Source organism: Schistocerca gregaria, chromosome 5 (assembly GCF_023897955.1).
Source record: "Schistocerca gregaria isolate iqSchGreg1 chromosome 5, iqSchGreg1.2, whole genome shotgun sequence".
Classification (NCBI taxonomy): domain Eukaryota; kingdom Metazoa; phylum Arthropoda; class Insecta; order Orthoptera; family Acrididae; genus Schistocerca; species Schistocerca gregaria.
Window position 1 is genome coordinate 67,913,266 of NC_064924.1, and position 20,580 is coordinate 67,933,845.

The following is a 20,580-nucleotide window of genomic DNA, read 5'->3' on the forward strand; positions in this document are numbered from 1 at the left end:
GCTCTTCCAAGTCATTTGCTGTCTCTGACAGAATTACAATGTCATCGGCGAACCTCAAAGTTTTTATTTCTTTTGATTCCAACTCCGAATTTCTCTTTCGTTTCCTTTACTGCTTGCTCAATATACAGATTGAATAACATCGCAGATAGGCTAAAACCGTGTCTAACTCCCTTCCCTACCACTGCTTCCATTTCATACCCCTGGACTCTTATAACTGCCATCTGGTTTTTGTACACATTGTAAATAGGCTTTCGCTCCCTGTATTTTACCCCTGCCACCTTCAGAATTTGAAAGAGAGTATTCCAGTGAACCTCGTCAAATGCTTTCTTTAAGTCCACAAATGCTAGAAACGTAGGTTTGCCTTTCCTTAATCTATTTTCTAAGATAAGTCGTAGGGTCAGTATTGCTTCACATGCTCCAACATTTCTACGGAATCCAAACTGATCCTCCCCGAAGTTGGCTTCTACCAGTTTTTCCATTCGTATACAAAGAACTCGTGTTAGTATTTTGCAGCCGTGTCTTATTGAAGTGATAGTTCGATAATTTACACGTCTGTCAACACCTGCTTTCTTTGGGATTGTTAATATTATATTCTTCTTGAAGTGCTTTTAGCTGACAATTATGGATGAGCATGTAGTGTATTGTCATGTTTGTGTCGTACGATGATGATGATGATGATGACAGGAGGCAGAGGTTGTAACGCGGTGCCGGAATATAGCCTACTCCTCTCGAATAACATGAAGGGGGCACATGTTACTGGCAGTTGATTACAACAGTGTCACATGCCCTCACTTCACAATTTGGAGAGAGGAGGGAGGCACTAACCAATGCTCGGCACGTGCATAATATTGTTAGACCTGTTGTTTTCCCGTTCTTGCAACAGGGAAGTGATGTTTTGTTCCAACAGGATAACGCTCGCCCACACAATGCTCGTGCAAGTCAACACGCTCTGCAAGACGTGCAGCAACTTCCCCGGCCAGCACGACACCCGGGAATTTCTCGAATAGAGCAAAGGTGGGATATGATGGGACCAGATGTGACTCGTGCGATTGGTCAAGCAACAACTCTTCAGAACAGCGTGAAAGGGTGGAGCGTGCGTGGCATAACATATCCCAGGACAGTGTTTGCCACCTCTGCGATGTCAGCGCCTTCATTTCTGCGTGTGGATACTGCACCACGTAATAATATTGGTGTTTGTGCGTGGGTAAATATTTGGTACCTCAGAATCGCTAGTGCTACTGATTTATAACAGTATTTATTTGATATGGTTTTTATACACTGTTGCAACAACAAATCTGGAGTGAACTGGAAACCTCTAAAGGGTTTACTATTTTTTTCCGAAAGTGTGTATAAGGTTGCATTATTTGTAACATAAAACCGGATCAAATCGGAACAATATGTTACTTAATGTTCCTTCGTTTGGGATCTGCATTCTTCAGACTCTAGTTATTCCGCCGTCCTGAGAATTTTCTGTGGTTTTTGTAAAGCAATGGAAGCTGCTGCTTTGATGTACAGGGAACGATCGGCTCTTCCCTTCGTTGCTCACATAAGCTAGTTTCCATCTGTAATAAAGCTGAGATCGGTGACATTTACGGCTAATAGCCCTTCTGGTCTCCCTCAAAAGTTATCATCGTCCATGGTCTTTAATTGCTGATACAGTGCAGTCTGTCTACATATTCCACAGTTGAGGTACTGCACCAGGAAAGTAAGAGCTCAGCAACTTGTTGATAACACATTGAGAGAGAGTGGGCTAGGTATTTTCATGAAAATGGTTCAAATGAGCACTATGGGACTCAACTTCTAAAGTCATCAGTCCACCACAGCTTAGAACTACTTAAACCTATCTAACCTAAGGACATCACACACATCCATGCCCGAAGGAGGATTCGAACTTGCGACCGTAGCGGTCGCGCGGTTTCAGACTGTAGCGCCTAGAACCGCCCGGCCACCCCGGCCGGCGGTATTTTCGTAGGAACCACACTGTTTCTCTGAAAATTAATCTTGTTGCTTCGATAGTATTGGAAAGAATGAAGACGTTAGGTGCTAAATGTGTAGAAGAATAGCCATGTGGTCTCGGGCGCCTTGTCAAGGTCCGTGCGTCTCCCTCGTCAGAGGTTCGAGTTCTCCCTCTATTATAGGTGTGTGTTTTGTCCATAGCGTAATTTAGATTAAGTAGTGTGTAGGCTTAGGTACCGATGACTTCAGCGTTTTGGTCCCATAAGACCTTGCCGCAAATTTCCAAATTTTTTCTTATTATGGAGAAAAAAAGGTATTTATTCTCTTGTATTATCGTTTTTATCGCGAGATAGAAGTATTATACTTCACTATTTTTGGCCGAATTCAAAGCAGAAATGGCTTCATCTTCAGACATATAATAAGTCTATTACTACGTTATGATTCTGAAGACAATGGCCGGCCGGAGTGGCCGAGGGGTTCTTGGCGCTACAGTCTGGAACCGCTACGGTCGCAGGTTCGAATCCTACCTCGGGCATGGATGTGTCTGATGTCCTTAGATTAGTTAGGTTTAAGTATTCTAAGTTCTAAGGGACTGATGACCTCAGAAGTTAAGTCCCATAGTGCTCAGAGCCATTTTTTGGAGACAAAGCCTTTGGCGCTTAGAAGTCAATCGACACTCAAAAGCAATAAGTAGAGCTGGTTGGAGACAAAAATAACAATTAAAGTGATTAAACATATGATTTTCAGTCTGCACAGTTATGAAACTGTGACCGAAACAAATCTGGAATGGCACTTGAAGCTCAAGAAAAAGACAAGGACTCGGAAGAGTAGTTTAACGGAATGAATAATGCCCTGAAAAGAGTTTATAAGATTAACATCAACAACAGTAAAACCGGGGTGAATGAATGTAGTCGAACAAAATTAGGCAATGCAAAGGGAATTGCATCACGAAATGAGACACTAAATATAGTGGATGATGTTTGATATTTATGGAGCAAAATAACTGATGCTAGCCGAAGTAGAGAGATTGAAAAAACGCAGACTGGCAGTAATAATAAAATCAATTCTGAAAATGAATAATTTGGTAATGTGTAATATAAATTAAAGTTTTAGAAAATGTGTTTTGAAGTTATTTGTCTGTGAGTGAGAAACAGTTCAAACAAGAAGGAATAGAATCTTTGTTATTTGGTGCTGCAGAAGATTAGATAGAATAACCAATAAAGAAATTATTAAATGGGAAAAAACGTAATTTGTGCCGCAACTTGGCTAGGAGGAAGGATCGTTCAACAGGACACATCCTCTGGCGTCACGGGATCTTTAACTTGGTAATGGAAGGAAAGGCGGGGAATAAAATCTGTAGAGTAAGACGAAGGCTCGAACTCGGTAATCAGCCTCAAGTGGTTGTAGGGTGCAGTAGCTACGAGGAGATCAGACCTGCACATAATATACTAACGCGGATATCTGCATCAAACCACTCTTCGAAATGAGGACCACGATAATGTCAACTTTAGAAAAATGGATTGATTCAGAATAACCAGGGAAAATCTAAATCTGGATAGCCAGTTGGAGATTTGAATGAACACGTGCCGCTGTCAAGTCGGGCATGAGGAGACTGTAGCAGCTGTGGGCGCAGGATGTGCGCTGCAGCACGGCTGCAGGGTGTGGCCAGCATCGATCCCGGGACCTGCGCGAGCTGCGCCTCCCCCAACCCCTCCCCCTCACCCCCTCCGGCCAGATGACGGACAGCCGTTTACGTCATTGGAGCTGCGTACGCAATGTGCTGCTTGCGTACGGCAGATTATTGGCGCACAGAATGCAGCTGCGGCTTTGTCACAAGCTGCGGACAATACTCTTCCACCACCACTCTGCCACAGTCACCAGCATTGTGCAGACCTGTACCCCAATTACGGCGTGCCATTCGCTGGATTCCACAATGAATTCACATTGTAACTCGACAGAAGCCTATCGGGTGTCTAAATTTGGTGATTGTAAATGTGTTCCAACATTACATGAACTAACTACTCATCTCGCTTACATTACAAAATTATTGGTGAAATTATTGGTCTGTTGCTGCAAATATCACACTTTGGAGCGCTGGAATGGGTGTACGATTGGTAACGGACGGTGACCCTCAACTCTGACGCACGTCACGGCAGTGAAGTGGCGTGTGATAGGGTTCGTTGTATGGAATCAGTGCACAAGCGTGTATTCTCACATTCAAACGATCCTAAAGGGGCTGAACGTCATCCTGCGATAATTTGTCCCAAGTACCTTACTGCTTTTATTGCAATTCGGTATTGGTTCTTGCAGACCCTTGAGAAAGTGTGTGTTTCTGCTGCCCCATTTTCCATAAGCGTTCAATTGGTGGGAGATCTGGGCAGTAGTTGTACTCCATTAAGATCACGTTCCGTCGTAGATGCCGCATGTTGACGTGTGTTGTCCTGCTGGAAACGCACATCATCTTCATGTTGTAGCAATTGCTGTAGCACGGGAATAACACCTGTGCAATGTAGCCGGCACTGGTTACTTTACCCTGCAGAATCATCAAATGTTTATGGTAAAGACATTTGGTTTGTGGGGCACTCAACTCCACGATTATCAGCGCCCGCACAGGGTGCAAATCTTTTCACTGTCCAGTGACTCGACTTTTCACGAATGATGATGAAATGATGAGGACAACACAAACATGCAGTCCCCGGACGGTGTAAATCGCCGAACCGTCCAGGAACCAAACCCGGCACCCCACGATACAGAGGAAGCAGCGCTAACCACCAGTCCACGAGCTGCAGATAAATACCAGATGCTGCTCCAGATGTTTGTGGCTTAATTGAATTATGTCTTCGTTCGAGCTGTTTTAAATACAATGGTGCATTCTCTGAACAGGCTGACGGCCTTGCCATGGGCTCACCCATTTCGCCAGTTGCAGCTGACTTTTTTATGGAAGAGTTTGAGCAACAAGCGTTAAGTAATGCTCAATTGAAGCCTTCTTGCTGGCTCCGCTATGTGGACGATACATTTGTTAGATACGTTCTACAATTTCTTAAATGGAATTCACCACAAAATCAAATTCACCTTGGAGGTTGAGAGTGAGGTAGGTCTCCCGTTCCTAGGTGTGTTGGTATTCAGAAGATCTGATAACACTCTAGGCACAGAGTGCACAGAAAGCCGACTAACACAAACAGGTATTTAGATGCCACTTAGCACCACCACCCATCCCAGAAGGAAGCAGTACTCAACACTCTGTCTTGCCGGCCGAAGTGGCCGTGTGGTTCTAGGCGCTACAGTTTGGAACCGAGCGACCGCTACGGTCGCAGGTTCGAATCCTGCCTCGGGCACGGATGTGTGTGATATCCTTAGGTTAAATTAGTTCTGAGTTCTAGGCGACTGATGACCTCAGAAGTTAAGTCGCTTAGTGCTCGGAGCCATTTGAACCATTTTGAACACTCTGTCTTCACGTGCCTTCCGTATCTGCGATGATGACAAATTGGAATCGGAGTTGAATTTTTTAAAGAGGAAATTGAAGGCAAATGAGTATGATAGTGATTCAATCGACAGGGCCTTTAGGCGGAATATTTATACCGCTACTAAGAATGACGAGGCACTGCCTTCTCACTCCGTCAGGTTACCGTTCGTTTCTGGGGTCACTGACCGCATACGCAGATTTTTAAAGAAAAATTGTATTTAGACATTTTTTTTAGTCAAAACAAAAGACTTTTTCCGACGGAAAACGGATGCACCTCCACAATGCAGGCATCTATCAAGTGTCATGTAGCTGCGCCAAAGTGTATACAGGCGAAACGGGAAGAACTGTTAAAGAACGCATTAAGCAACACGAACGGCACATGCGGCTAAAACAAAGAGCAAAATCGGCAGTAGCGGAACAACACGAGAACTGCGGCTCTGACATCGATTTTAATAACGTACGTGTACTGCCTAAAGAAACAAACTTTTATAGATGTCCGAGAAGCGGTGAAATTTCTAAGAATTCATTTAATTTCAATGATACGCGGCCGTGGTGAGTGAGGGCATAAACAACGCGCTGCAAGTCACTCCGGCGGACAATAATATTTTGGGTAAACATTCTCCCTCTCTTGCTCTGTCCCTTTCGAATCTAGCCACAGATGACGACGAACCAATAGCGGTAGCAGACATTTCAACCAATAATCCTTCCCTAGCTTGTGTGGAATAGTGCCTTTCTATCCAATGACGATGGACCGCCAGTGGTATCCACAGGAGATGAGCTATCAACGCCCCTTCTTATGCATCAGAGCGGGAATATTAGCCTATGACTATGGCCCACCAATGGTAGCCAATACTATCACTTGTCCAGCACGAACGTCAGAAAACTCCCCCTTTATAAGTGGACGCGGCAGTGTTCTAGCAGTAGTGGACACCAAAAGGTCCTGAGGAAGATCCCAGCAGAGGGATCGAAACGTCGAACATTTTAGAAAAAGCATGACGCGGCCTAATAACCCAGAAGATTTTAACTTCAATGACAACGGCCACGAAATCCTTGCAGACTTACATAAGTATCAGATGTGTCCGCTAATTGTAACTGATGACCACCCATACAATGAAACGTGGTGTGGAACCTGTGTGACGTGGGGACTGCACTCCGGAATAGGCTGCTCACCACATCTACGGCGTACGCCTGCACATCTGTCACTTGAATACAGACAATTTACTCTCATCACTGAAGACGTGGAAGTGCCTCCTACAGTGAAGTCTTCCACGACACCAGGGTAGCCATGCTTGGTGCGGTGTAACGTCAGCGGTAATCTAGCCAAAGGCATATATGATATTTGTTCTGCTGCAAGCAGCCACTTCCCTATTGTCTACGATAATACAGCGGGTCCAACATGTGCTCTCATTCCTTCTGTGGATGATTTTCGGAGACCATTTCTGCTCTCAAAATACCTCGGTCTTCACGTGAGGCTCTACTGTGCGTAAGACCAGAAAATGATCTACATAGGCGTACAAAAAATGTAGACATCCTTTGATAGTGAATAGTAAGGGAACAAAGAGATATACGGTTACAATTATTGCAAGGGGAAAGGATATTTAATGTGTTCAAAGTGACCCCCCCCCCCCCCCCAACACACCATTAACAGCCAAACAACATCGATGCCGCTCAACTGTTGATCCAACTACGGTTTTCAGTGTTGCCGGTGTGATAATACCACAGGACGTCTCGATGCTATCTTGTAGCTCATTCAGTTCATCTGGCTTCTGTTGATAAATTTCCTGTTTTGAAGATCTTCCATAGGTAGAAGTCAAGAGGTGTAGGGTCTGGACACCGTGGTAGGGACTCCGGTACTTCAGGCAGATTTTCATCAAAAGAGGCTGTGATGTGTAGTCAGGTGGAGCGCCATCAAGCAGGTAAAAACGTTCATTTACAAACACCTCTTGAATGGCAGGTATAATCGATGTTTGCAGCATATGAAGATATATCTCACCAGTTACGGTATCCTCGAAGAAGAATGGGCCAGTCAAACCGCGTGATGGCAGAATATACCAGGCGTTAACATCCGGCAGATTAACATAATCGTCCACGTGAACGTGAGGATTTTCAGGAGCCCAGTACACGCAGTTGGGGCGGTTTATAGTACCGTTCAGTCTGAATTGCTCCACGTCATGTCGGATAACCATCCCTGCAAATCGAACATCTTCGCTAAGCATGCTTTCAAACCACTCGCAGTACTCCATCCTTCGATCCGGGTCTCCTCGTTCATAGCCTGCAGTGATTTTAGAATGTATACTTTTCACTTTGCAGCCTTCGGAATTCTTCGTACGCTTGATCGGCTTACCCCGCTTTCACGCACATTCCGCTTCACAGATTTCTGAGGTAATCTAGTAAAACGTTGCAACACAGCAGAGCCGGAAACTGGACTTATTGGTGTTTTTGGTCGCCCAGATCTTTCCTTACACCCGTCCTGAGCAGTATCGTCGGCTTCAAATTTATCCCGAATACGATAAACCGTTTTACGTGCTGGTGGCTGGGACACATTACCACTTCAGTATGGCCTTGCGTTGCTCAAACGACAATCTTACTTCATTCATTACTGTACTGCCATCTACTGGAAAACAGGCTCCAAGAACCGTTGAGAAAACAATGCACAACGCTACCGAGAAAAAATGCAAGGAAATGTCATTTTGTTAAGAAGATATTAACTATAAAAGATGCCCCCGTACATGTGTGGGAATGTTACACAGACCACTTCTGAAAGCAGCGACACGTCAGCGATACACTATACCCAACAACTGCAGTAACAAGTCGATGTGTCCATCCAGCTTCTGTCACGCCCACAATGTAACCCCGTTACAATGGCTGAAGTTATTCAACAGGACTAAGTACTCGTCGGCTGCTCGGGATGTTGCACACACTGTTGTCCTTTCAGCACGGTTTCTGCTTGCAGAATCAAAACAAAGGGTGTTAGGCCGGAGCCAAGGTAGCTCCTGAGGGCCGGCAACCCATATAACACGACAGAGGACGGGGTTTTCTATGCCCAATGCGTGTCCAAAAGCACCATGGTAAACACCTGCTATTTACATACAAGGTAATGGAAACAGACATTCCGAGCACTATTTCCTGCAGGGGGAGTTCGAGCCACGGCCTGCAGGAAGTATCAGGACGCCAAAACCTAAATGGCTGGAGACAGCTGTTTAGGGGCTAGAACCAGGCCCGAAGTTCAGTTCACGCCGGATGCCAACCTCGTGCACTGAGAACCGTTGAAGATTATGTCTTCGTGTCAGAATTGGACTATTACTAGTGTGTGAGAGTGTTACCACCAACCTTCGTGGAAGATCAGAAGTGAAATTTTGTTTGTCTCAATTAGGAGACCTTTTTTGTTATTGTTACCTTTCGCCTGTATGTTCAGTCATCAACCTTGTGAACTTACATCAATAAAAGTTGTGTTTGTGAAAAATTGCGAATTTTCAGTCGCAACACAAGTGCTCGGAATGTCTGCTTCCATTACCTTGTATGTAAATAGCCGGTGTTTACCACGGTGATTTTGGGTACGGCTTGGGCATAGACAACCTCGTCCTCTGTAATGTTATATGAGTTACCGGCTCGCAGGGGATACTTTGGCTCCGGTATAACAGAGGGTGTATAGAGAGGCCTCCAGGGCGCCATTTGGTCACCTGTGACCGTGACCAATGAGTCACTGATATTTCAGCCCCTCATTTCGCATACATTATGTCCTGGTGCCAATGAACGTAGTGCTGCTATCTGTCCTCATCGCCGGCCGGGGTTGCCGAGCGGTTCTAGGCGCTACAGTCTGGAACAGCGTGACCGCTACGTTCCCAGGTTCGAATCTTGGCTCGCGCATGGATGTGTGTGATGTCCTTAGGTTAGTTAGGTTTAAGGAGTTCTAAGTTATAGGGGACTGATGATCTCAGAAGTTAAGACCCATAATGCTCAGAGCCATTTGAACCATTTTTTGTCCTCATCACTGAAAACAACAGAGTGCCATTCCGGTTTCCAGTCCTCTCTTCACGAAATCAGAGCAGCCTTTTTAAGACGGTGTACACACAGGTTATTATGTTTCGAGGTGAACATAATGCGACAAGAAGTTGGTCAATTTGTGTATCAACGTGGATTGTCCAAATTGTGTTTAACGAATGCTGCACCACTTGAAGCCACGTAAAATGGCCTAATGACAGGTGTAAAAGTCTTACCAGAAAGGGCTGGAGACTCGTGTCATGCCCAAACAATGGCAATCGAATAGAAGCTCAACAGGAATTGCTACTATCAATTAATGCAAGTCGCTGTCAACCAGTATCTGAACGAGCACTGCGACGAGAACCGCGAACAAAGGAGATTTGGAGATGGGTACCTAGCGAAAGGCCATTGACGCAACGGCACATAGAGGAGCAAGTCTTCAGTTGGCCAGAAAGCGCAGTAAATGGGCATTAACTAACTGTAGGCATGTAGTCTGACAACTCGCTATTCTGCCTCTTTTGAAACGTTGCCAGACGTCGACTCCACCGACAGCCCGATCAGACATTTAACCTGCAATGTGTGTACCGTTTACCTCAGAGTTGTTTATTGTAAAAGCCTTGCTCATGTTTTTATGCCAATCAGGAGAGCTTCCTCAGAAGGAAAGCCACCCGTAATAGTTTAAAAATTCCATAAAATAAATCTCTATAATACCTAATACTTTACACTGATGTATAGTACATGTCATAAGATTGGCACGTCTACCACAGCAGTACAAGTTTGTATGCCAACTAGCTCCGCATATTATTGGAATTCGAAAGCAGGAAAAATAAGAGAAGAAAAAAAAGTAGGTGAATATGGACTGGGGGAAAGGAATGAAACAGGAAGCCACCTGGTAGAATTTTGCACAGAGCATAATTTATTCACCACCAACACATGGTTTAAGAATCATGAAAGACTGCTGTTTACGGGGCAGAGACCTTGAGACTCTGGAAGGTTTCAAACTGATTATTAGGCAATGATTGAGGAACTAGATTTTAAACTGTAAGGTGTTTCAAGGGGAAAATGTGGACTCTGACCACAATTTCTTGGTTTTGAACTATAGATTAAAACTGCATAAATCGGAAAAAGTTAGGAAATCAAGAAGATGGGATCTGGAAAAGTTGAAACTACCAGAGGTTGTTGAAAGTTTCGGAGAGAGCATTGGGTCGTTGTTGATTAGAATAAGGGAAAGGAATACAGTGGAAGACGAATAGGTAGCTGCAAGAAATGAAATAGTGAAGGCAACAGAGGAACAAATAGGTTAAAAGACAAGGCCAAGTAGAAATCCTTGGATAACACAAGAGATATTGAATTTAATTGATTAAAGCAGAAAATTTGAAAATGTAGCATATGAAGCAGGCGAAAGGGAATAGAAACGTTTAATAATTGAGATTAACAGGAAGTACAAAATGGCTAAGTGGGAATGGCAGAGCACAGATGTAAGAGTTTAGAAGCTTCTTTCACTAGGAGAAAGACAGATAACATTTACAGGAACATTACACAAACTTTTGGAGAACAGAGAAGCAAGTGAATGAATACCAAAAGCTCAGACAGAGAACCAGCCCTAAGCAAAGAAGGGAAAGCTGAAAGGTGGAAAAAGTACATACAGGGTCTATACAAGGGAGTTAAACTTGTAGGCAATATTATAGAAAGGGAAGAGAACGAGATGAATATAAGATGGGAGATACGGTACTGCACGAAGAATTTGACAGAGCCCTGGAAGATATAAGTCGGAACAAGGCCCTGGGGATAACTACAGATAGCCTTGGAAGAGCCAGCCATGACAAAACTCTTTCATCTGATGTGCAAGATGTATGAGACAGGCGAAATAACTTCAGACTTCAAGAAGAATGTAGTAATTCCAATCCCAGTGAAAACAGTTGCTGACAGTGTGAAATTTACTGAACTATCAATTTACCAAATCATGGTTGAAAAATACTAACACAAATTCCGTACAGAAGAATGAAAACACTAGTAGAAGCCGACCTCGATGAAGATCAGTTTGGATTCTGGAGAAATGCAGGAAGATGCGAGACAATACTGACCCTACAACTTATCTTAGAAGATAGGTTCAGGGAAGACCAACCTACGTTTATAGCATCTAGAGACTTGGAGAAACCTTTTGCAGGGTTGACTGGAATATCGTCTTTGAAATTCTGAACGTAGTAGGAGTAAAATATAGGGAGCAAAAGTCTGTTTACAACTTGTACAGACACCAGACGTCAGTTGTAAGAGTCGAGTAGCATGAAAGAGAAACAGTGGTTGAGAAGAGAGTGAGACAGTGTTGTAGCCTATCCCCTGTGTTATTACACTGAACAAGCAATAAAGGAAACCAAAGTAAACTTTACAGTAGGATTTAAAGTTCAGGAAAAAGAAATAAAAACTTTAAGGTTTGCCGATGATATTGCAATTCTGTCATAGACAACGGAGAACTTGGAAGATCAGCTGAACGGAATGGACAGCGTCTTGAAAGGAAGACAAGAATAATGCAATTTAGACGAATTACATGTGGTGATGCTAAGGGAATTAGATTAGGAAACGAGACACTTAAAGTATTAGATGAGTTTCGGTATTTGGGCAGCAAAATAGTTAATAGTGGCCAAAGTAGAGTATATGAAACCTAGAATGGCAATGGTAAGAAAATTATTTCTGAAGCAGAGAAGTTTGTTTACATCGAATATAGATTTAAGTGTTAGGAAATCTTTCCTGAAGATATTTGTCTGGGGTGTGAAACATGTATTATAAGCAGTTTAGACAGAAAGAGAATAGAAACTTTCGAAATGTGGTCCTACAGAAGACTGTTGAAGATTAGCTGGGGAAATCACATAACTAATGAGGAGGTACAGAACAGAATTGGGGAGACAGGACACGTTCTGAGACAAAAAATGGTTCAAATGGCTCTGAGCACTATGCGACTTAACTTCTGACGTCATCAGTCCCCTAGAACTTAGAACTACTTAAACCTAACTAACCTAAACATCACACACAGCCATGCCCGAGGCAGAATTCGAACCTGCGACCGTAGCGGTCGTGCGGTTCCAGACTGTAGCGCCTAGAACCGCTCGGCCACTTCGGCCGGCCATTCTGCGACATGAAGGGGTCACCAAATTAGTAATGGAGGGCAGTATGAGGGGCAAATATGGTACAGGGAGACCAAGAGATGAATACAGTAAGCAGATGCAGAAAGATGTAGCTTGCACTAGTAATTCAGAGATGAAGAGGCTTGCACAGGATAGAGTAGCATGTAGAGCTGTATCAAACCAGTTTCCGGACTGAAGACCACCACCACCACCACCACCACATACAATTTACTTTTTTTTTAAACCTCTTAGTATGTATCGTACTGGTGTATTACTGTAACAGTTTCGAATTTCATACACATGAGCGTTTATCACGCTACTGGGACCCAGTAAGTGGCGCGCACTGCACCACGTTTACCTCTTATCGCAACTAGTTGCCATACGCTCAATCATATTTCTGCTGTTTTAATATGCTGAGGGTGTGTAACAGCTTTTACTGTTTCCATGTAGCACTTTCCCTCACGTTTTATACTGCTTGACTTCAGCTCCGAAGCTCCTCATGATGTTTACAGTTTTAACGCCATGTAATTCATGTAAGTACCAGTTTTAGTTCAAGTACTCCATTTTAATGTTGTAATGTATTAAGTAATTCAGACTTTCATTTTACAATACGTTTAAAACATTAGGTGACTTTCCTTGTGAGGAAGATATTCTTAGTGGTAATGAAACCTAGTCAAAGCTTTACAATAAACTTAGGCAGCTCGTTGGCTATATATTTTATTATTGAAAAGATAAACGGGTGTTTGAAAGGCAGTTTCTGTTTTTGTGAATTGATTGTGGTGTTAGAACCGCGTCGACAAGCATGCTACACATGAAGTTTGTATTAGGCTCTTACCGGTGTCGGTCTCCTACAGCATGCTCTGCGGGCAACGTATTACCCGATACTTTAGCATCTCCATTAAGGTAGGATCTGTCTGCTATCGGACGCCACTGAATCCTTTGAAAGGGTGCGGCGACGTAATTCCCGGAAGATGAAACTCTAGGACTCCTGTTATGTCCTGGGGCTTCTCCCATGTTCCACAAAAGACTCGCAGAGAAGACGAGCTGGGAACGCAAGCCATCAACCCCTCGAGTAGAAAGTCCTTCAATGTTACTCTGAGATCAACAACCTTAGGGCGCCTCATAGGCGTATGGTCTTGTCTGTTTAGTATAAAGTACTCTGAGGTCATAGACTTGAGTAAACCACTGGTGTTTCTGGAATTACTCTTTCCTTCCGCAGTGGAGTTTGAACTGTTTCGAAACTTCAAGGCGGTTTAAAACTACGTGCCGAAACGGGCGTCGAACCCAGAAACATTGGTTTTCGGGATAAATGCCCTCATCCACTTAGCTGCTTTCATTTTTTAGTGCCTCCTTCCTTGCCCTTCCCAAAGACCTTTCTTTGGAATTTTTCCTTGCCAAATCAGTCCAAATCAAACAAAAAAAGATTAAGAATCTCTGTGAACTAAATGTCTTGTATGAAATTAATATTTAATGGTATGAAGAAAGCCTTTGAATTCTTTCAAATTCTTTTATCTGTAGCATCTTCGAATTTGAGCTCCTGTGCGAAAAAATTCTCTGTTAATCCTATTATTACACCATATTACGAATTGTGAACGAGCAGCGTTTCTAAATATTAGGTAGGAGCAAGGTACTCTAGGCCAGATATCTTCTTTTACGCCAGCATCTTCTGAGAAAACGTTTTATTAAGTAATGTTTATGGTAAGGCCCCATTCAGTTGTTTTCATTTACAACTGTCGCAGATTTGCAGTTTTCATTTGTGGAGTTTTTCTCATTACGAACTAATTATGATAGTAATTTTGGAAGGTTGTTGTGTATTTCTTTTTCTTTTTTTTTCAAATACAGCAATTGCCAGTGCCGTAGTTTTTGAAAATCCTGAAATTCGTTTTATGTTATATCTGTATCTATAGTGTTGGACATACAACGTGCAGGGAGCCAAGTTTGACTTTGACCCAACGAGTTTTCTTATGAATTTTTCGTTGCCTATTCAATCCAAATGAAAAAGAAAAATTATGCAGATGAAGATTCTCTGTAAGTGAAATTTCTTCTGCGAGAAATATCTTTTTTTTGGTCTGGGACATTTCGTCTCTATTCTGCATCTAAAAATCCCTCTTGCAGATTGATATCCTGTGTCAAATAATTTTTTTCTGATGCACTAAAAGCTGGCCGGGGTGGCCGAGCGGCTCTAGGCGCTTCAGTCTGGAACCGCGCGACCGCTAAGGTCGTGGGTTCGAATTCTGCCTCGGGCATGGATGTGTGTGGTGCCCTTATGTTAGTTAGGTTTAAGTAGTTCTAAGTTCTAGGGGACTGATGACCTCAGATCTTAAGTCCCATAGAGCTCAGTGCCATTTGAACCATTTTTTTCTTTTTTTTACGCACTAAAATCTTTTGTTAGTCTTAAAACCATATAGAGAATCGTGATCTTGTGGTGTAAGCTAAACGTATAATATGAAAAAAAAACTCCTGTTCTCCTAATGTTTTCTTTTAAGCTAACAAAGAGCCTTCATAATTGTTGATTTTTTTCATTATTATTGGATTTGAAGTGCTTTGCCCAGATATCTATTTCTTAAAGCATTACAACTCTTTCTCAAAAATAATTCGAGGAGACTGACTGTTAAAAAATTTCGAGCAGCGTTACGTATAAAACATTTGTGACATATTCGTCGGTAGATAAATAGGAAATGAAGTATGAACAAAGTGATTAAAAATGCTTTGAGTGAAAGACTGACAACTTGCACTGTTGTTTGCTCAAATCTCACAATCAACAGAATTTCGTTTATTTAAATTCGACTGTTATCAATATATAGAACTGTTAATTAACAGATACACGAACGGAAAAAAAAACGCATCACCAAAAAATAGTTAATGTAGGATAATTAAATTTCGGGAATACATTTGTATAAATAACAAAGCGATTAACATTGCAAGTCCACAGGTTAATGCAAGCTTGAGACAAGACACTGCTAATGAAAAGTGTTGATACATTAATAACTGGCGTAACCGGCAGAATGTTCCCGCAAGCATGCAAATCTCCATGCATTGTGTTGTACAGGTGCGGGGTGTCAGTTTGTGGGATGGAGTTCCATGCCTGTTGCACTTGGTCTGTCAGTACAGGGATGGTAAATGTTGGCTGAAGATGACGCTGGACTTGTCGTCCGATAATGTACCGCATGTGCTCTATTGCAAACAGATCTATTGATATAGCAAGCCAATTCAACATGCCGTGGGATGCGGTTCATGAATCTTAGCACAACAGGTCGAATCACCAAACTGACCTACAAATTTGGAGCTAGGGTGGGTGGGATAACTACGTGAATGCTCCTGCCGTAATACGAAATCGCACGCCAGACCATAACTCAAGGTGCAGTGTGTCTAGCACGCAGTCAGGTTGGTGACAGGCACTAGACCGGCCTCCTTGTAACCTACACACGACTATCACCGGCACCGAAGCACAACCAGCTTTCGTCATAAAACGGACCAGATCTCCGCCCTGCACTGCCATGAGCTTCCGCTTAACACCGCTGAAGTCGCAAATGGCGGTGGTTTCGGATCTGTGGAATGCACGCCAGGGTGTCTGGCTCGTAACTGTCCTTGATGTAACCGATTTGTAACAGTTTGTTTTGTCACTGTGGTGCAGACTGCTGCTAAAATAACTCCTGAAAGTACTCTGCAGGTGCAGTACAATGCGCCAGAGTCATACACTGAACAGGATGGCCTTCCGTCTCGTTAGTGTCACGCGGCCGTCCGGGACACGGTGTTCTTGCGACCGCAGCTTACCATGACCATCAGTGTGGGCAATGATGTACAGTGGCTCCATTCTTGCCAAGTCTCCTTGCAATATCGCAGAAGGAACGTCCAACGTCTCGTAGCCCAATTACGAGACTTCATTCGAGCTCAGTGAGATGCTGGTAATGGCATATTTGCCGCCCTTAAGGCATTCTTGACTAACACCAGCTGACCACATTCAGTCTCAAATACAGGTATAACTTATGCTCACAACCGTTACAGCGTAGTTTAAAGCATAGCTGTTTTGCATCCTCTCAGCGGTGCTGGTGGCGTGAAATTTGAATTGATATCATCTTTCACATGTATGTATCACATGTATGTATCACAAATCCTTCTTAGTGTTGTGAATTTAGCCGGTTGGTGTGGCCGAGCGGTTTCTCGGCGCTTCAGTCTGGAACCGCTCGACCGCTACGGTCGCAGGTTCGAATCCTGCCTCGGGCATAGATGTGTGTGATGTCCTTAGGATAGTTATGTTTAAGTAGTTCTAAGTTCTAGGGGAATGATGACCGCAAATGTTAAGTCCCATAGTGCTCAGAGCCATTTGAACCATTTTGTTGCGAATTTACTTTTAGTTTTTTTATTATTGGTCGTAAAGAAAAAGTAAGCTTTGTGACTAGCCTCTGCGACGACTATAGCCTTTCTTCACTGTGGCACTAGAAAGTGGTAGGTTTCGACCATGGCGCCCCGTTTCCATTTTACCCATGGGAAAACTCCTCAGTCTTCATTTGATAGCAGACTACGCGGAACTGGGGCCGCCCTGGAGGAACCCGAAGTGGAACAAATTCTCGACCCCCTATCCGGGATCTCCATTCGCAGAGTCCAGTACTTTGCCCGCAGTACCGCCATGGCCACATTATTCTTCCTGTGAAGATAAATTAAAATTGTGACTTCAGTAGTTGTGTACTCACCTGATGATGCATAAACATCAGTGGAAATGGGACTTCATTGAAACACGGACTGGGGATGCTCAGTTGGAAAGGCGTTCACTTCTCTCTCTACACAAATGTTACTTTCCATTAACAGCTGCGTAACTATTCCTCATATATTCAAACGCGATCGGTTCCGATGTCTCCAAACTCAGTCATAGGGTCTCTCAGTAGGCACTATGACGAGATCTACCTCACAAGTACTACCCTATGTTCCAGTATATTAGACATTTTGGCAGTAACCACGAAAATACCATGTGTATTGCAATACAGATGAAGCTGTCCACACGTATAACAGGTGTTTAAAAAACTTATTTATTCTTGTGGGGAGTCTCATCAATCTGAAATGCTTTCTCTCTCTCTCTCTACGTGGGGCAGCAATATTCTCCGTATGTTGTAGCAGAGTTCTAGAGCGGTGGCTTCAAACGCTGTGTTTGTGGGAATGGGCTCAACGCAGCCTTTAGAATGTCCATCCTCCATAAACAAAATTTCCCTTCTCGATATACTGCCCGCCGGACATAAGGGCATCGCAAGATTAATCGCCTCTTTGCATCGAACTCATCCTTCAATGAACAACCACTGAACGCTAACAGTCTTGCGCACTTAAGATCTGAATAAAAGTCTCAGTCGCACTACAGTTTATAAGACACACTTCCTTCGTGAACAGATCAGGACAAGTTTTTATAACGGACGTGAGCGTGCACACTCCCACTGTTCTATTAAGATGGTTCAAATGGCTGTGAGCACTATGGGACTTAACATCTGTGGTCATCAGTCCCCTAGAACTTAGAACTATTTAAACCTAACTAACCTAAGGACATCATACACATTCATGCCCGAGGCAGGATTCGAACCTGCGACCGTAGCAGTCGCGCGGTTCAGGACTGAGCGCCTAGAACCACGACACCACCGCGGCCGGCTCTATTTCTGAACAATTCACGGTTGGTAAAGAGCTGCACTATGTTAAAGATTTGTGTTTTATATGTTCTGAATTTATCGTCTACTACAACGATGAGTAACCCGTCTTCTCATTTATCAATCAAATGAACTTGCCGTTGAGCTTGTTGAATTTCTTTCTGGCAGTGCCCATCATTCATATGGTAGTGAAGAGCAGTAGTATTTTACTTCGTGGGAACAAAACTACACAGTCCAAAAAAAGTTTTGCATCACCTCGGTTCCGAGAGTTCCGTAATCTGTACAGAAAATTGGAACAGAGATCAACAGAAACATCATTTCCGCCCGTTTTATTGCTCATGAAAACCACACATTCCATGTTGTACGACCATACAGCGAGAACTTCAGAGGCGATGATCCAGATTGCTGTACTCATCGGTACCTGTAATACCCAGTAACATGTCCACTTCCACTGATCCAGGCTTGTATTCGTCGTAGCATACTATACGCAACGGCATTATGGCACTGTTGGTCCAGATTGTACCACACCTCGGCGTAGATACATACATACCTACCTCATGTGACTGCTTCCATAGCCTGTTGTTTGCTATATGTTTCATTTATTTATTTACATAAGAGCTTCCATGTGACGCAGACTGTCTGAAATCAATATTCTGGACGTCCCGCAATGTAATTCTGAACTCAGCAATACGTGTCTCTCGAGGCGGTCGCGACAGTGTAAAAGCCAATAGGGAAACGGTATCAGCAGAATCGCTCGCTCAGAAGAGTTCAGCGACTCCGAACGTGGCCTAGTCATTGCATGTCAACCAGTTAGCAATCCTATCAGGGGCATTTCAACCTTGTAATGCTGTCCTAGTCGTGTGATGACGATGCTGAACAAGGCGTAGTAACCCCAAAAGAGCTTAATACGCAGTTGAACAGTAGGGCTTGCGCAGGAGGCAAGAAAGCAGCATTCACAGAAGAAAACACGCATATTTTATTTAAGTAAAAGTCAAAAACCTTGCGATGTCTGTAAAACGGCTTTTAAAACCAAGTAATAAATTAAACTACTTGTCAAATATTAACCAGGAAATAAGATTAGGAATTAACGTCAGTAAAAGATCTTTTAAACAGTTTAGAAACTAAATAACTTGTCAAACATTAACAGGTATCTTAATGGTCACGTCCTGCAGAAAGTGTCATATTAGTAATTAAAAATCGTGACATTTACAAAAATTTTCCATTTGATTGTAATTATAAAATCTTAAATGATTACAGCAGATTTGGTAACAGTTGACAGTAGCAATAAGTCCCTCCCGTTGGTGACGTAAGTACCAGACCAGAAGAAATTGTAGAGATACAACTTAGCTTCCCGACGAACAGGATGGGCGGTGTGAATTCGCCCACAGGTGTACTGGTTGAAGTACAACAGATTAAGAACTAACATTAGAAAACCAGTAACATTGCAGTACTTTGCAAAGGGTGACACATATTTCATTATATTAACACTTAAGAGCCAAACATAAATAAATAAAAAAGAAGCATTTGCCCAATCAGCGATTATGGCGATAAGTAACAAACCATTAAACAACTGGGTACCAGTCTTATTACAAGATTGAGAAAACCAATAACGCTCACGTGCCACACAAGTGTAATTGACAAACAGTTACTTGTACTACTTATGCACCAGGAATAGTCATTAAACACTATTTTGAAATGGAAGAAAATAGAAACTCGGTGACTTCGAACTTCTTTTGCAGTAAGACACTATCCATAAATAACGAATTGGGCGGTTCTTGCTAATTTAAAATCCACTATTTGAAAGAGCTAAGCAACCGAGTTCCAGATGTCAAACATCGATTACCAGGCTGCCCGTAACACTTATTTTAGCAGAATTTACCGTAGAAAATCTCAGGGCGGGTCACCTAAGTGAAAAAGCACTGTCATGACGTTAGACTTCACTATCCATGGTAAGACTCTCGGAATATTAAAACAGGCAACTCTGATTAACGTAACTCCCCTAGCTCTGTAACACAGACCACCCAACTTTCACACATTTCAGAAACACTTGAGACTAACGTCTGTAACGAAACAGAGTCGCTTCCAATAAGGCAAACTTCAGTTCTTTCGGAGCGAACCCCCACAAACAGCAAACACAGCACACCTTCCGGGAATGAGAAACTAATCACAGCACTAAGACTTTAGCAGACACGGCGCAGGAGCCACACAAAGAGTGTCATCAAAATACGAGGGTTGAGACTTTAATAGTAGCAACTATTTATTTACAACTTGTACGAAATAGATAAGTGTTTCAAAGTTTTACTGGCCTTCAAAGTAGTCACCAGCATTGTGTATAAACCGTTGCCAGCGATGTGGAAGTGGTAGGATACTCTTAGCAGTGCCAGTTGTGTTGACAGTTCGAGCGGCGCGGTCTATTGCCAGATGAATTTGTAGCTGT